This window comes from Oncorhynchus masou, chromosome 17 (genome assembly GCF_036934945.1).
Source record: "Oncorhynchus masou masou isolate Uvic2021 chromosome 17, UVic_Omas_1.1, whole genome shotgun sequence".
Lineage (NCBI taxonomy): Eukaryota > Metazoa > Chordata > Actinopteri > Salmoniformes > Salmonidae > Oncorhynchus > Oncorhynchus masou.
The window spans coordinates 2321696-2327695 of NC_088228.1; positions in this window are offsets into that span (position 1 = coordinate 2321696).

Genomic DNA, 6000 nt, shown 5'->3' on the forward strand with positions numbered 1-6000 from the left:
ATGTCAGAGGACTGAAGGTAACTGGTACCACTTTAAAAAATGAATAGAAGTATAGGGGTATAGTGACCCACAAAAAAGGGGCTCTGGTATATATATATATATATCCCCAAAAAAACTAAAAAATATTTCCTGAACTTTAAAACTTTCTTTTTGACCATCTTGTTAACCATCTGAATGTGTTATTCGATGATTTTCTATGGGATATAGCTGTAAAGGATATATACATATATATAGCAGTAAAGGATATATACATATATAGCAGTAAAGGATATATATATATATATATATATATATAGCAGTAAAGGATATACATATATATATATATAGCAGTAAAGGATATACATATACATATATAGCAGTAAAGGATATACATATATAGCAGTAAAGGATATACATATATAGCAGTAAAGGATATACATATATAGCAGTAAAGGATATACATATATAGCAGTAAAGGATATACATATATAGCAGTAAAGGATATATATATATAGCAGTAAAGGATATATATATATAGCAGTAAAGGATATATATATATAGCAGTAAAGGCCAAATACAATATGTTAAATAAAAGGCTTAGACAGCCTTGTTGTCCCTGAGGCATGGAGAGAGAGGTCTCTGCCTTGTTGTCCCTGAGGCACAGAGAGAGAAGTCTCTGCCTTGTTGTCCCTGAGGCACAGAGAGAGGTCTCTGCCTTGTTGTCCCTGAGGCACAGAGAGAGAGGTCTCTGCCTTGTTGTCCCTGAGGCACAGAGAGAGGTCTCTGCCTTGTTGTCCCTGAGGCACAGAGAGGGAGGTCTCTGCCTTGTTGTCCCTGAGGCATGGAGAGAGGTCTCTGTCTTGTTGTCCCTGAGGCACAGAGAGAGTTCTCTGCCTTGTTGTCCCTGAGGCATAGAGAGAGAGGTCTCTGCCTTGTTGTCCCTGAGGCATAGAGAGAGAGGTCTCTGCCTTGTTGTCCCTGAGGCACAGAGAGAGAGGTCTCTGCCTTGTTGTCCCTGAGGCACAGAGAGAGGTCTCTGCCTTGTTGTCCCTGAGGCATAGAGAGAGAGGTCTCTGCCTTGTTGTCCCTGAGGCACAGAGAGAGAAGTCTCTGCCTTGTTGTCCCTGAGGCACAGAGAGAGAAGTCTCTGCCTTGTTGTCCCTGAGGCACAGAGAGAGAAGTCTCTGCCTTGTTGTCCCTGAGGCACAGAGAGAGAGGTCTCTGCCTTGTTGTCCCTGAGGCACAGAGAGGGAGGTCTCTGCCTTGTTGTCCCTGAGGCATAGAGAGAGAGGTCTCTGCGTTGATGTCCCTGAGGCACAGAGAGAGTTCTCTGCCCTGTTGTCCCTGAGGCATAGAGAGAGAATTCTCTGAATTGTTGTCCCTGAGGCACAGAGAGAGTTCTCTGCCTTGTTGTCCCTGAGGCATAGAGAGAGAGTTCTCTGCCTTGTTGCCCCTGAGGCACAGAGAGAGTTCTCCACTTTGTTGTCCCTGAGGCATAGAGAGAGAGTACTCTGCCTTGTTGTCCCTAAGGCACGGAGAGAGAGTTCTCTGCCTTGTTGTCCTTGAGGATAGAGAGTTCTCTGCCTTGTTGTCCCTGAGGCATGGAGAGAGAGGTCTCTGCCTTGTTGTCCCTGAGGCACAGAGAGAGAGTTCTCTGCCTTGTCCCTGAGGCACAGAGAGAGTTCTCTGCTTTGTTGTCCCTGAGGCATAGAGAGAGAGTTCTCTGCCTTGTTGTCCCTGAGGCACAGAGAGAGAGTTCTCTGCCCACTTAGCTGGAAAGCAAATATCAGATGTCTAGTGGGCAGAGGTGTGTTTGTACTGTGCGTGCATGTATACCAATGTGTGTGTGTGTGTGTGTGTGTGTGTACTGAGCGTGGATTCGTGTCTGTGTGTGTGTGCGTGTGATGCTCTCACGTATAGTAGGCATTCTATTGTAGCACAGATTACACATCAAACGTATTGCCTTTTACATTTATACAGTACCAGTCAAAAGTTTGGACACCTAGTTATTCAAGGGTTATTTTTTATTTATTTTTACTATTTTCTACATTGTAGAATAATAGTGAAGACATCAAAACTATGAAATAACACATTATGGAATCATGTAGTAACCAAAAAAGTGTTAAACAAATCAAAATATATTTTATATTTGAGCTTCTTCACAGTTGCCACACTTTGCCTTGATGACAGCTTTGGCATTCTCTCAACCAGCTTCATGAGGGAGTCACCTGGAATGCATTTTAGTTAACAGGTGTGTTAACAGTTAATATGTGGAATTTCTTTCCTTCTTAATGTGTTTGAGCCAATCAGTTTTGTTGTGACTAGGTACGGGTGGTACAGAATATATCCCTATTTGGTAAAATACCAAAGTCCATATTATGGCAAGAACAACTCAAATAAGCAAAGAGAAACGACAGTCCGTTACTTTAAGAAATGAAGGTCAGTAAATCCGGAAAATTTCAAGAACTTTAAAAGTTTCTTCAAGTGCAGTCGCAAAAACCATGAAACTGACTTTCATGAGGACCGCCACAGGAAAGGAAGACCCAGAGTTACCTCTGCTGCAGAGGATAAGTTCATTAGAGTTATCAGCCTCAGAAATTGCAGCCCAAATAAATGCTTCACAGAGTTCAAGTAACAGACACATCTCAACATTAACTGTTCAGAGGAAACTGCGTGATTCAGGCTTTCGTGGTCGAATTGCTGCAAACCACTACTAAAGGACACCAATAAGAAGAGACTTGCTTGAGCCAAGTGAGCAATGAACATTAGACCGGTGGAAATCTGTCCTTTGGGCTGATGAATCCAAATGAACGGATGATCTCTGCATGTGTAGTTCCCACCGTGAAGCATGGAGGAGGTGGTGTGATGGTGCTTTGCTGGTGACACTGTCAGTGATTTATTTTGAATTCAAGGCACACAACTAGCATGGCTACCACAGCATTCTGCATGGCTACCACAGCATTCTTTAGCGATACGCCATCCTATCTGGTTTGTGCTTAGTGGGACTATCATTTGTTTTTCAATGGGAAAACGGACCAATTGAGATGGTTTGGGAGGAGTCGGGCCGCAGAGTTGGTCACAGGTGCACCTCAGCCACACTCAAGGTCCTAAATGATATCATAACTGCCATCGATAAAAGGACAGTACTGCGCAGCCGTATTCATCGACCTGGCCAAGACAAAAATCTTTGTCACCTGGCCAAGGCCAGGACTTTGTCAATAAACATATTCTTATCGGCAGACTCAACAGCCTCGGTTTCTCTAATGACTGCCTCGCCTGGTTCACCAACTACTTCTCAGAGTTCAGTGTGTCAAATCGGAGGGCCTGCTGTTCGGACCTCTGGCAGTCTCTATGGGGGTGCCACAGGGTTCAATTCTCGGGCCAACTCTTTTCTCTGTATACATCAATGATGTACAGTAGCTCTTGCTGCTGGTGATTCTCTGATACACCTCTACACAGATGACACCATTCTGTATACTTCTGGCCCATCTTTGGACACCGTGCTAACTAACCTCCAGACGAGCTTCAATGCCATACAACTCTCCTTCCGTGGCCTCCAACTGCTCTTAAATGCAAGTGAAACTAAATGCATGCTCTTCAACCGATTGTTGTCTGCACCTGCCCGCCCGTCCAGCATCACTACTCGGTTCTGACGGTTCTGATTTAGAATATGTGGACAACTATAAATACCTAGGTATCTGGCTAGACTGTAAACTCTCCTTCCAGACTCATATTAAACATCTCCAATCCAAAATTAAATCAAGAATCAGCAAACATACACTCGTAAAACTGACTATCCCGCCAATCCTTGACTTCGGCGATGTCATTTACGAATTAGCCTCCAACACTCTATTCAGCAAATTGGATGCAGTCTATCACAGTGCCATCCATTTTGTCACCAAAGCCCCATATACGACCCACCACTGCGACCTGTACGCTCTCGTTGGCTGGTCGTCGCTTCATATTTGTCGCCAAACCCACTGGCTCCAGGTCATCTATAAGTCTTTGCTAGGTAAACTCCAGGTCATCTATAAGTCTTTGCTAAGTAAACTCCAGGTCATCTATAAGTCTTTGCTAGGTAAAGCTCTGCCTTATCTCAGCTCACAGGTCACCATAGCAACACCCACCCGTTGCACACGCTCTAGCAGGTATATTTCACTGGTCATCCCCAAAGCCAACACCTCCTTTGGCCGCTTTTCCTTCCAGTTCTCTGCTGCCAATGACTTGAACAAATTGCAAAACAATCACTGAAGTTGGAGACTTATATCTCCCTGACTAACCTCAAGCATTGGCTGTCAGAGCAGCTTACCGATCACTGCAGCTGTACATAGCCCATCTGTAAATAGCCCATCCAACCAACTACCTACCTCATCCCCATATTTTATTTTTCCTGCTCTTTGCACACCAGTATTTCTACTTGCACATCCTCATCTGCTCATCTGTCACTCCAGTGTTAATTGTATTTATTTCGCCACTACGGCCTATTTATTGCCTTACCTCCTTACTTCATTTACCTTCTTACACACTGTATACAGATTTTCTATTGTGTTATTGACTGTACTTTTGATAATGTGTAACTCTGTGTTGTTGTTTTTGTCGCACTGCTTTGCTTTATCTTGGCCAGGTCGCAGTTGTAAATGAGAACTTGTTCTCAACTGGCCTGCCTGGTTAAATAAAGGTGATATAAAAATATATATTTAAAAAAGAGCAAAGGAAAAGCAGCCAACAAGTGCTCAGCATATGTGGGAACTAATTCAAGACTGTTGGAAAAGCATTCCAGGTGAAGCTGTTTGAGAGAAGGGTGGCTACTTTGAAGAATCTGGCACAGAAATCTAAGGCACTGCATCTCAGTGATAGAGGCTTCACTACAGACCCTGGTTCGATCCCGGGCTGTATCACAACCATGCCGTGATCGGGAATCCCATAGGGGAGGGGATTTGGCCGGTGTAGGCTGTCATTGTAAATACGAATTAGTTCTTAACTGACTTGCCTACTTAAATAAAAGGTTAAATAAATTAGTTTTACACTTTTTTGGTTACTACATGATTCCATATGTGTTATTTCATAGTTTTGATGTCTTCATTATTATTCTACAACGTAGAAAATAGTTTTAAAAAAATAAAGGAAAACCCTTGAATTAGTAGTTGTGTCCAAACTTTAGAAGAGTACTGAATATAGATATATAAATATAACAAAAAACGATTAACAGACTATTGCATTTTATTCTATATAGCTGGTTGCAGGCTTCTCGTCATAAGAGACAATGTCACAGCACTTGTTGAGTCAATACTTAACGTTTAATAAAGGCAGTTCCTTTGCTAAACCTGGACTCCTGACTTATTTGTGCAGTATTTGGAATATCCTACAGATTGTATACACTCACTGGCCAGTTTATTAGGTACACCATCCTATTGTATATAATATTCTACATAGTGTACACTCACTGGCCAGTTTATTAGGTACACCATCCTATTGTATATAATATTCTACATAGTGTACACTCACTGGCCAATTTATTAGGATGGTGTACCTATTGTATATAATATTCTACAGATTGTATCTTATTGTATATAATATTCTACAGCTTGTATACACTCACTGGCCAGTTTATTAGGTACACCATCCTATTGTATATAATATTCTACATAGTGTATACTCACTGGCCAATTTATTAGGTACACCATCCTATTGTATATAATATTCTACAGATTGTATACTCACTGGCCAGTTTATTAGGTACACCATCCTATTGTATATAATATTCTACAGATTGAAAACACTCACTGGCCAGTTTATTAGGTACACCATCCTATTGTATATAATATTCTACAGATTGTATACACTCACTGGCCAGTTTATTAGGTACACAATCCTATTGTATACACTCACTGGCCAATTCATTAGGTACACCACCCCACCCTGTTCCACCCACTCTACTTGAACAAATATGGTGGATATCATGGCACCATAAATCATGCCTCAGAGATGATAGTAGATAAGATGCTTTGCTAAAACAAAAAG